Consider the following 22,811-nt stretch of genomic DNA (forward strand, 5'->3'; position numbering starts at 1 on the left):
TTCTGAATAAGGGTGCTGTCTGTCTGGAGTTTGTACATTCTTCCTGTGACCACGTGGGGTTTCTCCGCGAGCTCCGGTTTCCACCCACACGCCAAAGATGTACAGGTTTGTAGGTTAACAGGCTTTGGTAAAATTGTAAATTGTCCCTGATGTGTAGGATAGTGTTTGAGTACAGGGATCACAGGTCGGCGTGGATTAGGCGGGCCGGGGGCCTGTTTTTGTGCTGTATCTCTAAACTAAACTAAACAAGTGTAGTCCAAATCAGCCAATTTTTATCATTGACACCCCTGCAAAGAACTAAAATGTGTGTTACATTTTATTATTGTACCAATTACCTTACTTAGCACATAATGTGGGGGACAGAATTGGAGCTATAAAACTTCAATTATTTTACTTCCTGCCATTTTAAGTGGGCTGCTTTTTAATGAGACAAGTAAGCATAGGTCGATCATTGGGTTTCATCACTATTGAAAAGTGTTTTATTGAAGCCATGCACAAACTATTTGACTCACTTTCACACCGATTGATCACAAAATTGTTGAAATCAATATTAAATTGTGTGGTATTTCACACACACCATGCAGGTCATGGCATGAATGCCATTTCCTCTTGTTTGAAACTCGTTTGGTGCTGAAATATCATGTGTAAAATCAATCAAGATACACTCAAGTTGACTGCAACTAAACAACTCAAAACATCTTTAACATGGTGGAACCACTGCAGAAACTGTAGGAAGGAACTACAAATGCTGGTTTACACTGAAGGTAGACACAAAATGCTGGAGTAACTGAGCGGGACAGGCAGCATCTCTCGAGAGAAGGAATAGGTGATCTTTTGGGTTGAGACCCTTCTTCAGACCTGGCTATATCTCTGGAGAGAAGGAATTGGTGACGTTTTGGGTTGAGACCCTTCTTCAGACCTGGCAATATCTCTGGAGAGAAAGAATGGGTGATGTTTTGGGTCGAGACCCTTCTTCAGACTGGCAGCATCTCTGGAGAGAAGGAATGGGTGTTGTTTCGGGTCAAGACCAAAGAAGGGTCTTGACCTGAAATGTCACCCATTCCTTCTCTCCAGAGATGCTGCCTGTCTTGTTGAGATACTCCAGCATTTTGTGTCTGTCTTCACTGAATAAACTACACAGAGCTAAGGGAAGGTCAAAACGTTGTGGGTTTTTGCAGCAGTGTAAATAAGTGAATGTCTATTTTAACAAGACGTTGGTGGACCGCATTTGCAGCATGTTATTAAGCTGGAGAGAATGCAGAGAAGATTTTCAAGGAGAATACCAGGACTCGAGGGCCTGAGCTATAGGGAAAGGTTGGGCAGGCGAGGACTTTATTCCTTGGAGTGCAGGAGGCTAAAATTCTTATAAAAATGAATAAAATCATGAGGGGAATTCCCCAAGCCTTTTACCCAGGGTAAGGGAATCTCGAACCAGGGGACATAGGTTTAAGGTGAGAGGAGAAGATTTAATAGGAACCTGGGGTCAATGTTTTCATTCAGAGGGTGGTGAATACATAGAACGAGCTGCCAGGGGAGGTAGATGAGCCAAGTAAACTAACAACATTTAAAAAACACTTGGATAGGTATATAGATAGGAAAGGTTTGGAGGGGTATTGACCAAATGCGGGCAAATGGTACTACTGTAGGTTAGATGGGGCACATTGTTTGGCATGGACAAGTTGGGCCAAAGAGACTGATTCTGTGCTATTTAACTCTATGACTCTAAATGAAGCAAGGAAGTTTACAGGTTTCAAGAGAACATTTTTAAGCTCAGGATCTGTATTAAACTGGTGAATGTTCACCAGAATGAGGATGCCACAATTACTCTTAGCAGTTCTGGTCAAAGAAAGTAGAATGTTTGGCGTGCCATCAACAGCACCCAAACTCATGCCTAAAAAATAATGATTTAGGGCAATGCCAGGCAAATGTGAAGCAAAACTGCCAGAAGTAAAAAACATGAAACAACAAAAAAATAAGATAATATGGGGGAAAGATTGGCTAGATTGCTGGTGAAATCAGTAATATATTGCATTGCTTCAGATCAAGAGTCAAGAGTCAAGACTCTTGACTCTTGATCGAGAGTCAAGAGAGTCAAGAGTCAATTTAATTGTCATTTGGACCCCTGGAGGTCCAAACGAAATGCCGTTTCTGCAGCCATACATTACACACAAATAGTCCTCAGGCACAACATAATTACATTTAACATAAACATCCATCACATAGCTGTGATGGAAGGCCCAATAAACTTCTCTCTCCACTGCACTCCCCCCCCCCCCCCCGATGTCAGAGTCAAAGTCATAGCCCCCGGCTGGCGATGGCGATTGTCCCGCGGCCATTAAAGCCACGCCGGGTGGTGCGAGGTCGCACACCGGGTCTTGATGTTGGAGCCCCCGGTGTGCGCTCGCAAAGTCCGCGGCCATTCCAGCCGCGCGGGGCAGTGGTGTCAGGCCCCGCTCCAGGAGCTCTTCGACCCCGCAACTCCCGGCGCCGTCGTCCACAGACCCGTAGAGAGCTTCCGACTCTCCGGCAGCAGCAGCAGCAGCAGCAGCAGCAGCAACAGCATCAGCAGCAGCAGCGCTACTCCACCGCTCCGGATAGCTCCGCGACAGCAACGGTGAGTCGACACCTGAGTCCCCGGTCTCTTCCTGTTGGAGGCCGCTCCTCGTTGCGGCTCAACGACGACTGAGACCCGACGAGAAAAGGTCGGGTCTCCAGTGCAGGGAGAAGATTCAAAAAGTTTTCCCCCCCCCTCCCACCCCCCCCACCCCCCCCACACACACACACCCCCCAACATAAAATAACAAACACTACATAAAAACACAGACAAAAATAATAAAAACGCGGACAGGCTGCAGAGGCCGCTGCTGGCCAGAGCCGCGCCGCCTACCGGAACATGGTCACTAGGAATAAGAGTAGAATTAGGCCATTCGGCCCATTAAGCCTACTCCACCATTCAATCATGGCTGATCTATCTCTCCCTCCCTCCGGTGGGTGGCGCGACTCACGTCGCAGCGGCCTCTGCAGTCCGTCTGATTTTTATTATTTTTTGTCTCGTTTGAATGTAGTTTTTATTTTTTTTTTTGTGTATGTGTGTGTGTATGTGGGGGGGGGGGGGGGGGGGGGGAGAAACTTTTAAAATCTATTCCCTGCACAGAGAATCCGACCGTTTCACTGTCGGGTCTCCGTTGTCGTTGGGGCCGAGCACCGTGGAGCGGCCTCCAACCGGAACGACCTGGGGCTCCAGTCACGGAGATGCGGACCTACTTACCATCATGGAGCTGGCCGAGTTCGGAGCGGGAGGAGCTGTGGTGGCGCTCGGCTGCGACCTGACCCCAGAGATTCGGAGGCTTACCGCAGGTCTGGTGGACAATAACACCAGGAGCCCGCGGGTCCCTGCAGGGAGACCGCTTTTCGGGGCGTCCGCAACGGCGACTTCACCCGCCCCAGTTGCGGGGTTGAAGAGTACCTGGAGCGGGGCTTGGAATGGCTGTGGGACTTTGCTAGCGCATGCTGGGGGCTCCACCAACAAGACCCGGAGCGCGGCCTTGCATCACCCGGCGCGGAGTAAATGGCCGTGGGACACTTACCATCGCCCGCCGGGGGGCTTTGACTCTGACATCGGGAGGAGAATGGGGAGTGCAGGGGAGAGATAAGTCTTTGCCTTCCATCACAGCGAGGAGGAGATGCACTGTGATGGATGTTTGTGTAAATTGTGTTGTGTCTTGGTTCTTTCTTGTGTGTATGACTGCAGAAACAACATTTCGTTTAAACCTCAATGGGGTTCAAATGACAAATAAATTGTATTGTATTGTATTGTAATGCCAATCTCCTGCCTTCTCCACATAAGCCTCAACATTACATCCCTGTCTTTGTACACACGCCCTCTTGAAATAAATGCTAGCATTGTGTTTGCTTTCTTTACTACCGATTCGGTAGATTTTTCTACCACTAGTTTGGCATTCAAATAGTTTTTACACTTCAACATGAATGTTTCCTATGCAGAAGGAGGCAGCTCACAATAACAAATAACAAATAACTTTGTTCCTAGATTTATATTCAATGAAATTGCACGATAAACCCAATGTGATTACAATAATCACAAATCAAAGAGGAGAACTTCTAAACATCATTATAAGTCCTTCCATATTTTGCAGATTCAATACATTATGATGGAAAAGCATTATCCCCTGGTTTGTAATCTTGCTGGTGCTCTCAATGGGGAACGAGGTGTGAAAACAAACTAATCTTGCCAAGGCAGCGGGGGAAAGATTGGCTGCACACTATGTTTAAGTTGGAATAATATATATTTTTTTAAGTAAAGTCTTGGAAATATATAACATACCAGCCAACATTTGAAATAGTAAAACAGATTAATTTCTCCAATAATATCATAACTTAAAATTTCATGACAAATATTGGTCCTTCATTTTAGAAACTTTGACTGCAATTTACTAATCTGTTATTTATGATATAAAAAGGAAAATGTGATAAAAAGCAAATATTAATACTCAACATTTGCATAACCTGTCTAGGCCATCCAGCTCAACAGATCATGGTTTCTGACAAACATACACATTTATTCAATCTCACCTCAGAAAATATGACCTTATTATCAGTCTAGTGACTGTTGATAAGAATGCATTGTGCTGGCTGGCTGGCTGGTAGTTCTAATGGGAAGTGTTGGTAGACAGTTGCTCTCAACTTGCTGTAGACTATGAACCGAGAACAAGTAGAATACTAATTGTCTGACACTTGACTTAAGCAGTATAAAGTAGAGTAATCTGCTTCTCCAATCCTAAATCAGTCTGAACTGAAAAGCTTTATGGCCAAGTTTGCAGATGATATGAAAATAGGTGTTTAAGAAGGAACTGCGGATGCTGGAAAATCGAAGGTACACAAAAAAGCTAGAGAAACTCAGCGGGTGCAGCAGCATCTATGGAGCAAAGGAAATAGGCAACGTTTTGGGCTAAAACCCTTCTTCAGACTTCAGGGGGGGGGTGGGGGGGGGGGGGGGGGGGGGGAGAAGAAAAAAAGAAATAGAAGGAGGAGCCCGAAGGCTGGGGGATGGAGGAGACAGCAAGAGGGCTGAGGAAGGGGAGGAGACAACAAGGACTAACAAAATTGGGAGAATTCAATGTTCATGCCCCCAGGATGTAGACTCCCCATGAAAATAGGTGGTGGGGCAGGTAGTGTAGAGAAAACAGGGACTCTGCAGAAGGAGTTGGATAGGTTGGGTGAGTGGACAGGGAAGTGGCAGATGGAATATAGAGTAGCAAAGTGTGGGGTTATGCATTTTGGTAGTAGGAATAAAGGCGTAGATTACTATCTAATTGGGGAGAATCCAGAGATCAGAGGTGCAAATGGACTAGGGAGTGCTGGTGCAGCATTCCCAAAAAGTTAATCTGCAAGTTGATTCGGTAGTAATGAAGGCAAATGCAATGCTAGCATTTATTTTGAGAGGGCTTGTATACAAAAACAGGAATGCAATGCTAAGGTTCTATAAGTTGCTTGTCAGGCTGTATTTGGAATATTGTGAGCAATTTTGGGCACCGTATATGAGGAAGGATGTGCTGGCTCTGGAGAGGGTCCAGAAGAGGTTTACAAGAGTGATCCCAGGAATTAGAAGTTTAACATATGATGTACATTTGACGGCACTGGGCCTGTACTTGCATGGAGTTTAGAAGAATGAGGATGTCCTCATTGAAACATACAGAATAATGAAAGGCTTGGATAGAGTGTTTGTGGAGAGGGATGGGAAACTGTGGAATTCTTTACCACAGAAGGCTGTGGTGGCCGTCAGTAAATATATTTAAGGCAGAGATGGATAGATTTTTTATTAGTACAGGTGTCAGAGGTTATGGGGAGAAGGCACGAGAATGGGGTTAGCAGGGAGAGATAGATCAGCCATGAGTGAATGGCGGAGCGGACTTGATGGGACGAATGGCCTAATTCTGCTCCTATCACTTATTACATGATCTTATGAATGGGTCATAGACTGCACACATTTAAATAGAACTCCCAGCCTGGAGATTTAAAGGAATCGAGTTGCCTGTGTTTTTTTTTAATCTTATTCTGTTTTTTAAAGTTTTTAATTACTTCACATCTCAATATGTTCTAACTAATTTTATGAATTTATTCATTTTGTAAGTAACTATTTTTCATTATTTCCAGCAAGCTTAAGATGTTTAAATGTCTGTGGAAGCTCTGTCTACAGAACTGTTTTGTGTCAGAAGTGGTAAGGCATCAAATGTACATCATCTCAGGCTTCGAGTGGGGGCGCCGTTGAGTATGGCTGCCCTGCCTGCAGCTGTTCATCCTTTCAACCTTTTTTTTTATTTTTAGTGTGTTTTGTCTTGGAGGTCCTCTAGTCTTTTTATGTGGGGGGGAAACTATTATCTCAGTCCCTACCAGGTTGGAGCCACATCTTCGCCCCCTCCTTGCAGCCTACCAATGGGATTGGAGCGGCGTTTCCTGCCAGGACCTGCCATAACTTCTGCTTCGGCAGCAGTGCAGCACTGAAGTTCAAGCGCGGAGCGGACGATGCCTTACCGAGGGCTGCCATGTGGGAAGCTCTGGAGTGCTGTGACCGCCGACTCCAACATCACGGAGCTGTTGTTGTGGAGCGTCCATCCGCGGGAGGCGCTGACCTTTAAACACCGTGGAGTCTGGGATCTCTCGCCAAGATTGCCAGTGTCGGAGCCCCAACCAGCGTGGCCTGTGGACTACGGGAGCCACGGTCTCGGGTGCCTTCCTTCACAGTGGGAACCATTGTGGGGGGATGTTTTTATGTTTAATGTTACATTCTTAAATGTTGTGTATTATTTTTATCTGTGTGCTTCATGGCGTCAAACTTCACTACACCAATTGGTATATGTGACAACAAATGTCCTTTGTCCTTGGTCCTTTGTCCTTTGTCCTTGTCCTTCCTCATCACCAAGACTGCACAGTGGCACAGCGGAAGAGTTGCTGCCTTACGGCACTAGAGACCCGGGTTCGATCCCGACTATGGGTGCTGCCTGTGCGGAGTTTGTATGTTCACTCCATGACCTGCGTGGGTTTTCTCTGAGATCTTCCGTTTCCTCCCACACTTCAAAGACGGACAGGTTTGTAGGTTAATTAGATTGGTTTAAAGGTTTGTAGGTTAATTAGCTTGGTTTAAATGGAAAATTGTTCCTCGTGTGTGTGTAGGGTAGTCTGGACTTGATGGGCTGAAGAGCCTGTTTCCGTGCTATATCTCTAAACTAAACTAAATTAAGCTAAACAAAAACTAAACATATTACTGGATCCTTCTCATTTCTAGGCTAGGTTCAGCTCCAATTCAATAATTAAGTTTGCTGATGACACTGTGGTGGTGGGCCTGATCTCAGACAATGATGAGAGGGCCTACCGGGAGGAGGTGGCTGATCTAGCACTCTGGTGCCAGGAGAACAGCCTCCTCTTGAACATCAAAAAAACGAAGGAGCTGATCATGGACTTTAGGAGGGCACATCATCCGAGGACGTACACTCCATTGAGTATAAATGGGGATCCTGTGGATAGGGTGAACTGTTTTAAATATCTGGGAGTCCACATCTCTGAGGATATGACATGGTCATCACACGCCTCAGCACTGGTGAGTAAGGCAAGGCAGCGCCTTTACCACCTCAGGCAATTGAGGAAATTCAGAGTGTCTCCGAGGATCCTCCAGTGCTTCTACGCAGCGGCGGTGGAAAGCATCTTGTCCGGGAACATTACCATCTGGTTCGGGAATTGCTCTGCCAAGGACAAGAAGGCTCTGCAGAGAGTAGTGCGTTCGGCCGAACGCACTATGGGAACTTCACTCACCCCCCTGCAGGAACTATACAACAGGAGGTGCAACTCCAGAGCAAACAAAATCATGAGAGACCTCTTCCACCCCTGCAACAGACTGTTCCAGCCGCTACGGTCAGGCAAACGCCTCCGTTGCCATGCAGTGAGAACGGAGAGGTTGAGAAGGAGTTTCTTCCCAGAGGCAATTCGGACTGTAAACGCCTTTCTCACCAGGGACTAACTGTACAGAACGTTTTTCCTTCTATTATTTATTATGTAAAATAATATGTGTGTTATGATTGTGTTTATAATTTGTTTGGTTGTTTTGTTGTTCCGCGAGCATTGCCACTTTCATTTCACTGCACATCTCGTATGTGTATGTGACAAATAAACTTGACTTGACTTGACTTGACTTGACTTGACTTGACTTGATTTGAGTCTCAGTTCATTAGGCTAACTGCGGATAAATGCAGGCTGGTGAGGTTATGAATGTGAACCTGGAGGGTGCTCTGAAACTAGCCAGCTTCATAATAGTGTCCAGATCTCAGAATAGTTAAATAAACACAAGGCTTAAAAATGTTTCACCAACTCTGAGAGCATTGTTCCCAGTGCCAACCTGAACACAATGGATCAACATAAGCAAACAAAAGGAAGTTCAGCATAAAAATATGAAGCTTAATAAATTTTTTTGAAAATTCATTTCAAAATATAGAAACAATTTTCATAAATTTATCATCTAAATCGTGTATCTGATAATCTTGGTTATACAGTCATGTGATAGGAGCAGAATTAGGCCATTCGGCCCATCAAGTCTAATCGCTATTCAATCATGGTTGATCTGCCTCCCTCTCCTAACCCCATTCTCCTACCTTCTCCCCATAACCTCTGACACCCAGACTAATCAAGTCCGCTTGGTGAGGCAAATGGTAGAGCGTGTCCATATGCTGTAAGAATAATCAGGGCTGCCATTTGCCAGGTTTTCTCCTTGCTACTACTGAGAACTACCTCTCCTCACCCCCTATTCCACACCCTTGTCCGCCCTTATCACCAAAGACCTACAGTATCTTGCTGCTGGACTATATGACTTCACAGACATCTGATGCTGCATGTGACTGAATCTGGTGGCTTCCACTGTGACTCTGTTTGGGATGGGGAGCCCACGTTCAATTTAAATGAAATCACAGGTAAAATCTACTCTTTGGTCTATACCCTAGTTTAATGGTTTTTAAAATTCTGTAATTCCTGTCCATCTCCATGTATCTCATATAATAACATTGACTTTTTTTGCAGAGAAGGTTATTGGCTGCAACCATCCCTCCATTGATGAACTGTACACTGCAAGGGCCAGGAAGCAAGCGGACAAGATCATCTCTGACCCCTCTCACCCTGGCCACAAACTCTTTGAATCATTTCACTTGGAAGACGACTCCGGATTGTCAAAGCTGCCACAGCCAGACATAAAAACAATTGTTATCCACCAGTAGTTGCTCTACTCAACAGCCAAAAATCTGTAGCCTCCCTTTGATCTGGTATTTTGTTGGGTCACATGCTAGATCAATGGTGTTTTATCATTACTGTTTTATTAGTATTAATGTTTTGTCTTTTCTGGGTCATTCGTAACTGTCATTGTATGTCATGTTGTTACTTGTGGGCGGAGCACCAAGACAAATTCCTTGTAAGTGAATACTTGGCCAATAAACTTACTTACTTACTTACTTACTTACTTACTTACTTACTTACTTACTTACTTACTTACTTACTTACTTACTTACTAACTAACTTAACTAACTAACTAACTAACTATAATATGACCCCACCTCAATTACATTCTTGGAATGTCCACTCAAAATGCCCGCTTTCCCCAAGGGACAAAGAAGGTTTTCTTATCTCTAACCTGGTTTAAGGCTTAATGTTACACATCTGCCCTCTAGTTTAATGCTACTTAATCAAGTTTGCAGGCTTCATTACTTTTACCAAATGTATGCCTTTTATGATCTGAAAACTATATCATATCACCTGAATCTTATTTTCCTGTGACAAATTAGTCACTTGAGAATTTCTTTATAACTTTGCCTCAATGTCCTAAATCAATCTGGCCAGTCACCTGGGAACATTTCTAATGGGCCTGGGATTAAAACTCTTCAAACATTACTGTGCACTCAGCTGAAATGTTGTAATAGGGAATGGACACGCTACACTAGGTCTTGGAAGAGAAGCAAATAGGACTCTGCGGAGAAGATCAAGTGGCTTATGAAGAGTCCCAGTGCTTTATCTGCAGATAAAGTTAGACGGAGATATGTCAGTAGTGTTGTTTATTGAGGTGTTGCCTCGACATGTTCTGTCTGGAGCCTAATTCTTCTGGGGCAGGTAGATATCCTCTTTTAGGAGACTTAAATTAGTGTGAGATAGGTAACTGACTGACCTTTACATGTAAATATGCAGCTCCGATGTGACCACAGTTGTACGTAACACTTTACTGATGAAGAGTAAGGCTGATTTAAAGTATATGGTAATTAATAATCCCTACTTGAACATTGGCCTTTCACACAGTAACTCAGTATTCATATTGATGCGTGATATGAATTGACACACTAAGCTATATAAGCTATTAATATTGACATGTAAAAAAAAATAAAGCCTTATGTAATAGCTAACAGCTCTTGGTAAAAGCTCAGGCATTGAAATATCAAGCTCTAAATAGATGTCAGAAAATAGATACAGAAAAAGAACTACAAAGAATGAATTCCAACATTACAGTAAAACAATTAAAATGTTAGAATGAATGATTTGACAATGTTTATATTAGAGCAAATGAAACTCCACCCTGTCCTCACTTTTGGCTTTAGTTAGCTCCTTGGCTCCATGCAGTTATTGCACAATCCAGTACAGGTTCTCTGTACATTACGAATGCCTGAGCTATTGATATTCAGCACGTAGGAACGTAGGAATGAACATTATGGAATGGAACGGAATGGAACACATTATACTTTATTGTCACATGTGACTAGGCACAGTGATATTATTTGATGGATACCCAATGTATACAAATAGCAGCCACCTACAGAACTGGCAGAGTTACAAAGCACGCCAGCTCCTCCTGTTGTTGTTCTGCCCCCCCCCCCCCCCCCCCCCACCACAGCGGTTCCCACCCGCTGGGTCCCCATTGTTCTTTGTCCCCCCCCCCCCCCCCCCATTGTCCATCATTATTCCCCCCCACCTCCCTCGTGATGGTCCCCCTAAGCTGGGTGCTCCATTATGAAAACGAGCAGGATGGATCTGCCATCTGCAGGGTAACTGGCATCTCCTACCGGCTGGTAACTCAGTTCACAGCAATATCATTGCATCTTGGAGGGAAATCTGAATAGTTGAGTTAACACCCTGGCTTAACTACATGTTGACCTTGGTTGGCATATGACTTCATTTCAATGTATTGTCATGTGGCTACATTTCTAACTTGGGAACAGTTTGGATTACAAATAATTCTCAAACGTTCATGGATGGCACAGTGGCACAGGGGTAAAGTTTCTGCCTTACGGCCCCAGAGACCTGGGTTCGACCTTAAATATGGGTGCTGTCCATACAGAGTTTGTACATTCTCCCTGTGACCTCGTGGGTTTTCTGCAGGTGCTCCGTTTTCCACCCACTTTCCAAAGATGTGCAGGTTTGTAGAGTAAATGGCTTCTGTAGTTGCCCCTCATGTGTAGAACCAGTGCACAGATGATCGTTGTTTGGCACAGACACGGTGGACCGAAGGACCTGTTTCCACACTGTATCTCTAAACTAAACTAAAATAAACTTTATTTCAATTGTCTATTGTCTAAACTAAAACTAAAATTGAAAACTGTCATTACCATGGGAGGAACTTTGAGACTTTTTGATTTGCCATTTTTCAAAAATCTGAACAGCCTTAAATGTTAATTTTTGTAACATCTATAACGTGAACATTCATGTTTTCATGACCTTCAGATTTGACACCTTTGTATTCTTACAACCTTGCTTCAAATCATCTTTCTCATCTTGCAAATGAAATTAGCATTTCAAAGAAACTGATGAAAATGTCATGAAGAAATGTTAAGGTTGTACAAGGAACAAATACTGTTTAAAGTCCTCCACATTCCCCCATGTCCTCTAATTTTGAAAGTCACACAACGGGAAAAATATTTTAAAAATCTCTAAGGCAAAAACTTTGGCATTAAGATAGAATCCCCAATTAGAGAGATTATAGATGAAAACTATCCAATGCACCTGATCAAATTAAATTAAAAGCCTCCCATTATAAAGAATGATGATAACACACACACACACACACCAAAATCCTATACTTCCAGCGGCGGAAGTCCTCAAGTACTGGAGGACAGAGATGTGTGGTGCGTCCACCACCGTTCCCATTGGAAACCAGCACCACTGCGTCGCTAATGTTTTCACCGATGATGAGTTATAACAAGAACCTAAGAAAAGAATCAAGGTAATCAAGCAATCATTTATCTTTGATTTAAACCAGCATCTGCAGTTCCTTCCTACACACAATATTTTGAGTGTTGTGGGAGATGATAATTTTAAATGCAGGCCAACTGAAATGCATTGAGCGTTGAGTTTGCTCCACTCCAAAATCAGCAACAAATCAGTTGGTGGGTAGATTTCAGATTTCAACTGGAAATTGGCATGGTCTTTGTAAAGGAAACACCATTTGAAAAGAGTCAAAACAAGACATACGTTCTTCGCTGGTCATGTGAAGCTAAAACATTGCAGCCACAGAAACTGGCCTGTGGTAAATGATGGAAGGTTTGTCGAAAGTCTTCAACAGAAATGTTAAAGGGCCTGTCCACTTAGGCAACTTTTTAGGCGAGTGCAGGAGACTCTGCACTTGCCACATGATTGCCACATATTCGCTGGTGGTCTCTGCTGAGTCTCCTTCATGATCGCAAGGAGTTCCCGCATTCTGGGAACTAGTCGCGGCCTCATAGAAACATAGAAAATAGGCGCAGGAGGAGGCCATTCGGCCCTTCGAGCCAGCACCGCCATTCATTGCGATCATGGCTGATCGTCCCCTATCAATAACCCGTGCCTGCCTTCCCCCCTATCAATAACCCGTGTCTGCCTTCCCCCCATTAACTCCACTTGCCTCTCGAGCTCTATCTAACTCTCTCTTAAATGCATCCAGTGATTTGGCCTCCATTGCCCTCTGTGGCAGGGAATTCCATAAATTCACAACTCTCTGGGTGAAAAAGTTTTTTCTCACCACAGTCTTAAATGACCTCCCCTTTATTCTAAGCTGTGGCTCCTGGTTCTGGACTCGCCCAACATTGGGAACATTTTTTCCTGCATCTAGCTTGTCCAGTCCTTTTATAATTTTATATGTGTCTATAAGATCCCCCCTCATCCGTCTAAACTCCAGTGAATACAAGCCTAGTCTTTTCAATCTTTCCTCATATGACAGTCCTGCCATACCAGGGATCAATCTCGTGAACCTACGCTGCACTGCCTCAATCACAAGGACATCTTTCCTCAAATTAGGAGGCCAAAACTGTACACAATACTCCAGATGTGGTCTTACCGGAGCCCTATACAACAGCAGAAGAACCTCTTTACTCCTATACTGAAATCCTCTTGTTATGAAGGCCAACATTCCATTAGATTTCTTCACTGCCTGCTGTACCTGTAAGCCAACTTTCAGTGACCGGTGTACAAGGACGCCCAGGTCTCGCTGCACCTCCCTCTTACCTAACCGAACCCTATTGAGATAATAATCTGCCCCCTTGTTTTTGCCGCCAAAGTGGATAACCTCACATTTATCTATATTATACTGCATCTGCCATGCATCTGCCCACTCATTCAACCTGTCTAGGTCACACTGCAACCTCCTAACATCCTCTTCACAGTTCACACTGCCACCCAGCTTTGTGTCAGTATGGTCGCCACAAATTTTTCAACATGTTGACAAATTTTCTGCGACCAAAAATTGGTCGCCATGGAGATAATCAATACTTTTGTAGTCGTAGGTGCAGTTGTAGTGGGGTCACCATGTAGTTATAGGTAGTCGATGTAGTCGTTGGTAGTTTTAGTTCATCTCCTTTGCTGACCGATCATTTTCATTGGCTCATTGGGGAAAATAAAACGTAAGCACGAGTTTTCAGAACTAATGAGAACTGTCCGGTAATGTTAAATGCCCGACAAACTTCACAGCTGTGTATCTCTGACTTATTAAAAGTTGTCTGGCTTCTTAAAAGTGTCCCCACTCCTTCTTCCCCTTTCTCTCCCCCCCCCCCCCCCCCCTTCTCCCCCCTTCCCCCTTCTTCTCTCCCCTTCTCCCCTCCCCCCTCCCCCTTCTTTTAAAGGACTTACCGTACACTGTGTTAGCCGTCTCAACCTTCCTGTTCATCGCGGTGTGTGTCTGTATTACCTTGGTTTTGCACCATATGAATTTCAGACAGCGCTCCTCTGCTTTCACTGGCCCCCGCTTTTGCGATGTGTGTGCGTGCGTGCGTGCGTGTGCATGTGAAATGAAATGAAATGAAATGAAATGATTCATGCGTGCGTGCGTGCGTGTGTGTGTGTGTGTGTGTGTGTGTGTGTGTATGTGTGTGTGGGTGCGTGTGCGCGCATGTGTGTGTGTGTGTGTGTTCAATCTTGACACTCGCCGTTCCAAATCCCGTTTTTTCAGCGAGTGCCGTGAACTTGACAGTCGCCGGCAGTCTGCTAAAAAATCGCCCGTATTTTCTCCTTCCACAGCTGTTGCCCAACCTGTTGACTATTTCTAACACTTGCAATATTTATTATTAGTTTAGTTTAGTTTAGTATAGTTTAGAAATACAGCGTGGAAACAGGCCTTGGGACCCACCGAGTCTGTGCCGACCAACAATCACGTGTACACTAGTCCTATCCTACACACTTGGGACAATTTACAGAAACCTATTAACCTACAAACCTGCACGTCTTTGGAATGTGGGAGGACCCAGAACACTAGGAGAAAACCCACAGGGAGAAAGTGCAAAATCCACACAGATATCACCTATAGTCAGGATTGAACCTGGGTCTCTGGGACTATACAGTAGCAACTCTACCAGTGTGCCACTGTGTCACTTATTATCTGTGATAAATAAGTCTAACTCGCCGGAAAAATAAAAGATAAGTTTACCTGGAATGCTAAGAGGAAAAGGAAAAACACAGGTCAAATGAGGCAGTGGATTTGTGGATTTAGGCGTAGGTGAATTGTGGCTTTTTTTGTGGATTCAGGGACAGATTCCACAATGGACTGCAACAAAGCCTACAAATGTTGCAGTGGGTTTTTCCAACACTGCAGAGGCGGTAATAGAAATTGGAAATATTGGAAACACACTGCAGTTCAGGTAGCATCTCTGGTAAGAGAAACAGAGTTAAGATTTCAGGTTAATTTCCACCCTGATTCTTTGCTCACATTTCTATCTTCCATTCATCCATGCTATACTTTTGGAGTTGATAGAGATACATGTATATGTATATATGTATTTATTTATTGTTCAATTTCAAAATTCAAAGTCCAATGGAAACCTAAATTAACATTTTAACAGTCCCCTTGTGCCTTGAAATAGAGATCATCACTTTCAGCATTGAGTTTTATTCGTAGTTACCTTGCAAACGTCATGTTGTTTAAAATCATGTGAATGTATGCAAGCTATGGTTATGGATGACACAAAGCTGGGTGGCAGCATGAGCTGCGAGGAGGATGCTATGAGGCTGCAGGGTGACTTGGATAGGTTGGGTGGGTGGGCAAATGCATGGCAGATGCAGTATAATGTGGATAAATATGAAGTTATCTACTTTGCTGGCAAGAACAAGAAGGCAGATTATTATCTAAATGGTGTCAGGAAAGGGGATGTGCAACAGTACCTGGGTGTCCTTGTACATCAGTCATTGAAAGTAAGCATGCAGCTACAGCTGGCAGTGAGGAAAACAAATGGCATGTTGGCCTTCATAGAGAGAGGATTTGAGTATAGGAGCAAGAAGGTTTTACTGCAGTTGTGCAGGGCCCTGGTAAGACTACATCTGGAGTATTGTCAGGGCTGGATTTACGTATAGGCTTCATATATGCTGAAGCCTAGGGCCTCAAATCTAGGGCCTCAAATCTAGGGGACCTCCGGTCAAGGTGTTTTTTTCCCAGGGAGTGAAAAAAATCCTGAGAAAAAAAAATTGGAGTGCTATCAGCGTTTCCACTTTGACGGAAATGACCCGAAATTCTGGTTCCGGCCCGCTGGAAGTTTTGGGGGGAAACAAATTGTGACCATCTGTGCCTGCGCAGTTGGGGGAAGCCGGTGACGCAGAAGCAACGCAAAATGACGCTGTCTCTCCACGCATGCGCAGTGGGCACGGGTGGGTTCAGATCTCCATTTGCACTCCACACAATCACATCGATGCCTTGTGTCTACTCTCGGTAAGTAGTGAATTATTGCGTTGCGGAGGTAGTTTAGCTCGTCACCCGACCATGAGGTTTCTTGTGACTGACCCATAAGGCTTTTTCCTCTCCCTCGGCTATTTCTTATTGTGTCAATGTAGTTCATTAAGTGGGTCATGACACATAACCGTGGTTCAGGTGGGTATGCCCGGAATTCCATGACTGGACCTGATGTTCCCTGGTTTGGCCAGCCCCTGAATGGAAAATATGACACTATCTGCTGTTATCACCATGTTGTCCAATCGCAGTAGATGGAAGAACTGGGTCTTTGTGCTGAGGTAAGGCCGTCAGCATATCCATCTTCAGGGTAGGCTGTTCCAGGGTGAGGGACCTGGCTGGTGATCATCCCCTAAGGTACGTCAGGACCTCACTGACTTCCCAATTTGGGTGTACCTAGTTCTGGAGAATTGGGAATTGATTATACCTCTCCTGAATTTGATCACCAGTGGGTGGTACCCTTGCCCTGTTGTCGTGGTGCCTGAGTTGAGTAGGCTGACAGAGTACTTCTGGCTATATTGATGGCGCAGTATCTGAGTCCATTGTGGTGAAGGCCTGCCATGAACTCCAGTACAGGTTTTGTTGTAGTTGAATGTGTAGTTCCTGAGTTTGAGCAGTTTCTTCCCAGGTATGTTCCCTAGTGGATATGCGACGGAATGCTGTCATCATGTTGATAGTGCTGTCTGATCCAGGCCCAGCAGTGGTCTTCCCAATTCTGTAATCCAGGCCCTTTCTTCCTGCAACCTAGTAGTTTATTGTGGCATGGATGGTTTATGCCTGAACTGGGTGGGTTGATAAGCCTAGGCTATTGGGAATCATAGGGTTTTGATGGCCATGTCGAGGACCATTGGGAACCATGACTCTGGGTTTAGTCCACTGTATTTTGCGTAGTACCCGACTGATGAGACCGTAGTACCTATTAATGAGGTAGAAAGAAGGGGAGAACATAGAGATTAGTTCCCCCCCCCCACCTCAATATGCGGAAATGTATCCATGCCGCTGCCTTGAGTTGGTTTCATGCGACATACATTGGTACGTGGGGATTCAATTAGAATAAAAGGTAATCGATATCTGGTGTCCATATTGCTTTGTAATCTCAGCAACTACTTTTGGTTTAAATGTTCGTTTACAGTATTTAGCTCACCTGATAGGTAAGTTACTGATGGCCAAACATGTTTGACGACATACGGTTACCAATTGTTAAATAAATTGTCACATAATATCGATTTTATTCCGCCCAAGTGGTTTGGTATATGCCATCACTGTGATGTTGTTAATTTATAAACAAACATGCAAAATGGTGCACTACTGAGCAATATGCTTGCCCAATAGTAAGTAAGTTTTATTTATATAGCATGTTTTAAGTCAACTCGCATTGACACCAAAGTGCTTTACAATAATAGATAATACGTTTGCATACCATAGAAAAAGGTTAACAAATAAAGAAAATGGACTCAACACATATAGAGTTCTACACAAACGTCCACTATTAATTCTATTCCCCTTGAATCAAATTTCCACTGTGGGGAAGGCACCAGAATGTTAAGTCCTCTTCCTCTGAAAACCCCCGAGGTCGGCCCATTTGTGGCCTTGCAGCCAGTCCGATGAATATACTCAATAGAACATACTCAATATTTCCAACTAGGTTTAATGCCCAGTGTCTATAGTGATGACAACTCCAGATTAGTCCATTTGCCACCATATTTTAGGTATGGGATATAGTTTGAACACTAGTCTCAGCTCATTGGAAAGGTACAATGTTCAGTAGCTGGTAATGCTGCTACTATCTCAATTACTTTTGCCACGTAGTTGATAGGTGGTTAAATGTTACCATAACGGATAGCATTAATGAATACCAGATAGACAATGTTGTGGATGGGGTCAACGTAGATATCTGGATAATATGACAGAGCCCAGGCTAAAATAAGTTAGTAGCTAATGCAGCTGATATTGCTATTCCAAGGATAGTCTGTCGTTAATATATAGACATGCCATGACAAAATGTTCCTTAAGTGTCAGGGCTGGTTTGAAATTCTGGAATAGCTTCGGCTCATATAAGCCAATTCAATAATAAGTCAACTCAAATCAAGTATAGTCAAGTTTATTTGTCACATACACATGCGAGATGTGCAGTGAATGAAAAGTGGCAATGCTCGCCATGGTTGCCCCATCCAGGTAAATTGTGGTATATCCGAAATCTTATATAAAAGGGTACTGAATAGTATGCATCTTTAAAGTCGATGTCTACCATAAAGTATCCTTGGAATCCATGGTAGTAGTTACAAATTCCATAAGTGGGTATACCTGGTGAATACTCAAGTGGTTAATCAATGATGGTGCGACATTCACCATCTTGGGGTTTTTTGGTACCAAAGGCTCATATGAGATTTCTTATGACCCCTGGTATATCTTTCCCAGGAGCTAGACCCTCGTGTTTCTTAGTGGGAGGGTAGACCCCTTGGGGTGCAAGCTGAACTGGTGGCAAGACATTAATTCTATTCCCCTTGAATACTTTTTGGTATATAACTACCAAGAGTGATAGCTTCCCAACCAGGTGTGATTCCCCCCCCTCTGTTAGTACAAACCCTTCACCTTTATGTGATGGTAGGAACCATACTTATCTGTCTTTACTGTTGTTTGGTGGTGTGTTCATTTCTTCGGTTTCTGGTTCCTTGTCTGTAGGGATGGTGTGTTGGGGGGTGGCGCATTTTCCATGGGGCCCGCTCTGGGCCCTGGCCTAAAAGGCTTACGGGATTGGCATGCAGGCCCCAAGCTTTCACCAGTACCATGACGTAGACGCCCCTGGTGGACGCGTAGAGGTACTGCTGTCTGGTTTGGTGTGGTGCTCATTCCAGACCCTGCCCTCTTGAGCCGAATATTTTGGACACTTCGTCCTGTTTTTTAGGCTTGGTTTGGTAACTTGCCAGATAGCAGGATCTGTGGTTGTGAGGTCGGCGTTCTCACAGTCCTGTGATTTTTATAGGTTGAGGGCAGGTTTGTGACTTCCCTTGAGAAGTTGCGGAGCATACTGTGAACAGTAGGGTCAGGTGTTTTGCCATACTACCCTGCCCTTCTGGAATGAGCAGCGAACATGATAGCCGACGTCAGGGTATCAAAGCAATTTTAAGATATTTGGGTTTTAAAATGCGCTGTTCAATGTATCCCCCAATAATGTTGGGCACTTTGAGTAAATGCAATTTAGGGGAGGCGTGATGAATCCAACGCCTCATGGCTACCTGTTTTGGAGAGGTTTTTGGAAAAACAGGTAGTAAGCTGGCCGTCAGTGAGACTGAAAGGTCATCTGGCTCGTGGTGAAGCCATGTAGCAGCCACACCAAGCAGCTCTTCCTGATCCTGTACCTCAAGCATACTCCCGATGTTGTTCAGCCAGTGACCCCTCTTCTTGACCAGCCCAGCCCTGGTCGCCATCGATCCCTTGACAAGGGAGATGACCAGTGCTCCCTGCTATTGAGGGAGTGCAGCATAGGTTCACCAGGTTAATTCCCGGATGGCGGAACTGATGAAAGAATGGATCGACTGGGCTTATGTTCACTGGAATTTAGAAGAATGAGAGGGGTTCTTATAAAAACATATAAAATGCTTAAGGGATAGTACAGGCTGGATGCAGGAAAAATGTTCCCGATTTTGGAGGAGGCCAGAACCAGGGGTCACAGTTTAAGATAAGATTTAGGTCCTTTAGGAAAAAAATGAGGTAAAACCTTTTCACTCAGAGAGTTGTGAATCTGTGGAATTCTTTGTCACAGAAGGCAGTGGAGGCCAATTCACTGGATGTATACAAGAGAGAGTTAGATATAGCTCTTTTGGGCCTGTCCCACTTAGGCGGCATTTAGGCAACTCCAGGTCACTAGTTTCTCGCCACATGTTTGCCGGTGGTCGCTGGGTTAGTCTTTCTGATCGCAAAAAGTCGTAGAGTGTTCAGATTGCCAGTAAATTTTCAACATGTTGAACATTTTTCGGTGACAGTGAGCGTATGCGCCAATGAGCGTAACTTGACTTCTCCTGACGTAGGTGCTGTCAAAGGTTGTCGCCGGAATGACGTAGGTTGTCGCCAGTTTTTTGATGACCTGCAATAGCTATGACAGTCAACTGCAGTTGCCTAAAAAATCGCCAAGTGGGACAGGCCTATTAGGGCTAACAAAATCAAGGGATACGGGCGAAAGCAGGAACGGGGTACTGATTTTGAATGATCAGGCATTATCATATTGAATGGCGGTGCTAGCCCAAAGGACCAAATGGCCTACTCCTGCACCCATCTTCTATGTTTCTATGTTACTATTATATAAATGTAATAGCAATATGTGAAAATTTACATATTTTTGTCCTTAACACAATCAGCTGGATTTCTGTCTGCAAATAAATAACATTATGTGTCTTTAACGTGCTTCATTTTTACATGCAATTCCAATCCCTTGAGCTTCGGACAGTATAATCCACCATAGCTATAAAATGAATAGCTTAGGATGAAATTAAACGTTTTAAAATATAGACCTGATTTTTATTCAAGGTGTCTAAGTGAAAGCTGTAAACAGTACTACATATGCTCCAGAGGAGTTTATTTTTAAAGCCTCCAGCAATGTATGTTTCAAGAAACAAGATTCAAGATTCAAGATTCAAGATTCAATTTAATTGTCATTTGGACCCCTTGAGGTCCAAACGAAATGCCGTTTCTGCAGCCATACATTACAAACAAATGGACCCAAGACACAACATAATTTACATAAACATCCATCACATCGCTGTGATGGAAGGCCAAAAAAACTTATCTCTCCACCGCCCCCCCCCCCCCCCCCCCCGATGTCAGAGTCAAAGTCAAAGCCCCCGGCTGGCGATGGCGATTGTCCCGCGGCCATTAAAGCCACGCCGGGTGATGCAAGGCCGCACACCGGGTCTTGGTGTTAGAGCCCCCGGCGTGCGCTCGCAGAGTCCCGCGGCCATTCCAAGCCGCGCGGAGTGGTGATGTCAGGCCCCGCTACAGGAGCTCTTCGACCCCCGCAACTCGGGCGGGAGAAGTCGCCGTTGATGGAGCCCTGAAAAGCGGTCTCCCTCCAGTGACCTGCGGGCTCCTGGTGCCGCCGTCCGCCAGACCCGCAGTTGCAGCCTCCGAATCTCCGGAGGTCGGGCCGCAGCAGCAGCAGCTCTCCACCACCGCTCCACCCGCTCCGGACTCGGCCAGCTCCGCGACGGTGAGGTGAGTCGTCGGCACCAGAGTCCCCGGTCTTCTCCTGTTGGAGGCCGCTCCTCGTTGCAGCCCCAACGACAACGGACACCCGACAGAAAAAGTTGGGTCTAACGTGCAGGGAGAGATTTAAAAGTTACCCCCTCCCTCCCACCCCCCCCACACACACACCCCAACAAAAATAACAAAAACTACATAGAAACATAGACAAAAAATAATAAAAACGCGGACGGGCTGCAGAGGCCGCTGCTGACGAGAGTCGCGCCGCCTACCGTTTGAAAAATGAATAAACAGTTATAACATTTATTAATAAACAGCCAAGAGATATACAGTATGGCCAGAAACATAGCCTTATTGACACCAAAATCTGACAGAAATGCTCTTCCAAAGTTTAAAACATTTATTCAATGGTTTCAATAGACAATAGTCAATAGGTGCAGGAGTAGGCCATTCAGCCCTTGAAGCCTTTCAAAGGTTTCAATGGTCTTTTATTGTCCAAGATGGTAAGTTCGCAGGCACCTGCAGTGGGGCTCTCGAAGTCGGTCTCCAGCAAAGGCCGCACACTCGTCGATGTTAGGCTGCAGTACAGACGGAGATACGATATGGAAAGAAATCACCTCTCCGTCGAGGTAAGAGATTAGAAAAAATGTTTCCCCTATCACCTCCCCCACCCCCCACATAAAACAAGCTAAAGAATACTAAAAACATACATATACATACTAATAAAACAACAAAGAAAGGGACAGACAGTCTGTTGGTGAGGCAGCCATTGCAGGAGCCTAATTATCCATATTAGAAATTATGACTGTTTACCTCTGCCGCACAACTTGCAGAGAATATTCACAGGAAAATCTCAGAGGAAGTTCGTCCACTTTTACTTGCATGCGTCAATGCTTCAATTAATTCTATTCATAACCAGTATGATTGGAGATATGTATTAAGTAGAAAGTAAGCAGAAACCAATGAAACAGAAGACCACGGTGTGCTGTAAAGGTGTATTATCAACACAATATCAACAAAACACATAACAAAGTGGAAGATATAATTCCATAGTAATCGGTGTGAGGTAATAAAAAAAGATAAATGCATTAATTAAACTCTGAATGGAAATTAGCTTAATCTTCTTGAAGGGCAGATAGATTTAACCTGACATTCAAAGACCCCCTCAGAAGGCTGAAATTTTAACGATTGTTGAGGAGATGTTAAAAATAAATTAAAAAAGGTACCAATGGATCCTGGACACTGCTGCCTGGACAAAATAAGAAAACATAATTGGGAAGATAATTAAAATTATTATTTTGCCACCTGTGAGAATTCTTCAATTAGATTGAGAACTCAGTGTACTACACTGCTGCTGGGGGATGCATTACTGCTGTAAATCACCTTGCACCAGAAATCACAA

The sequence above is a fragment of the Leucoraja erinacea genome, chromosome 1 (genome assembly GCF_028641065.1).
Source record: "Leucoraja erinacea ecotype New England chromosome 1, Leri_hhj_1, whole genome shotgun sequence".
Lineage (NCBI taxonomy): Eukaryota > Metazoa > Chordata > Chondrichthyes > Rajiformes > Rajidae > Leucoraja > Leucoraja erinaceus.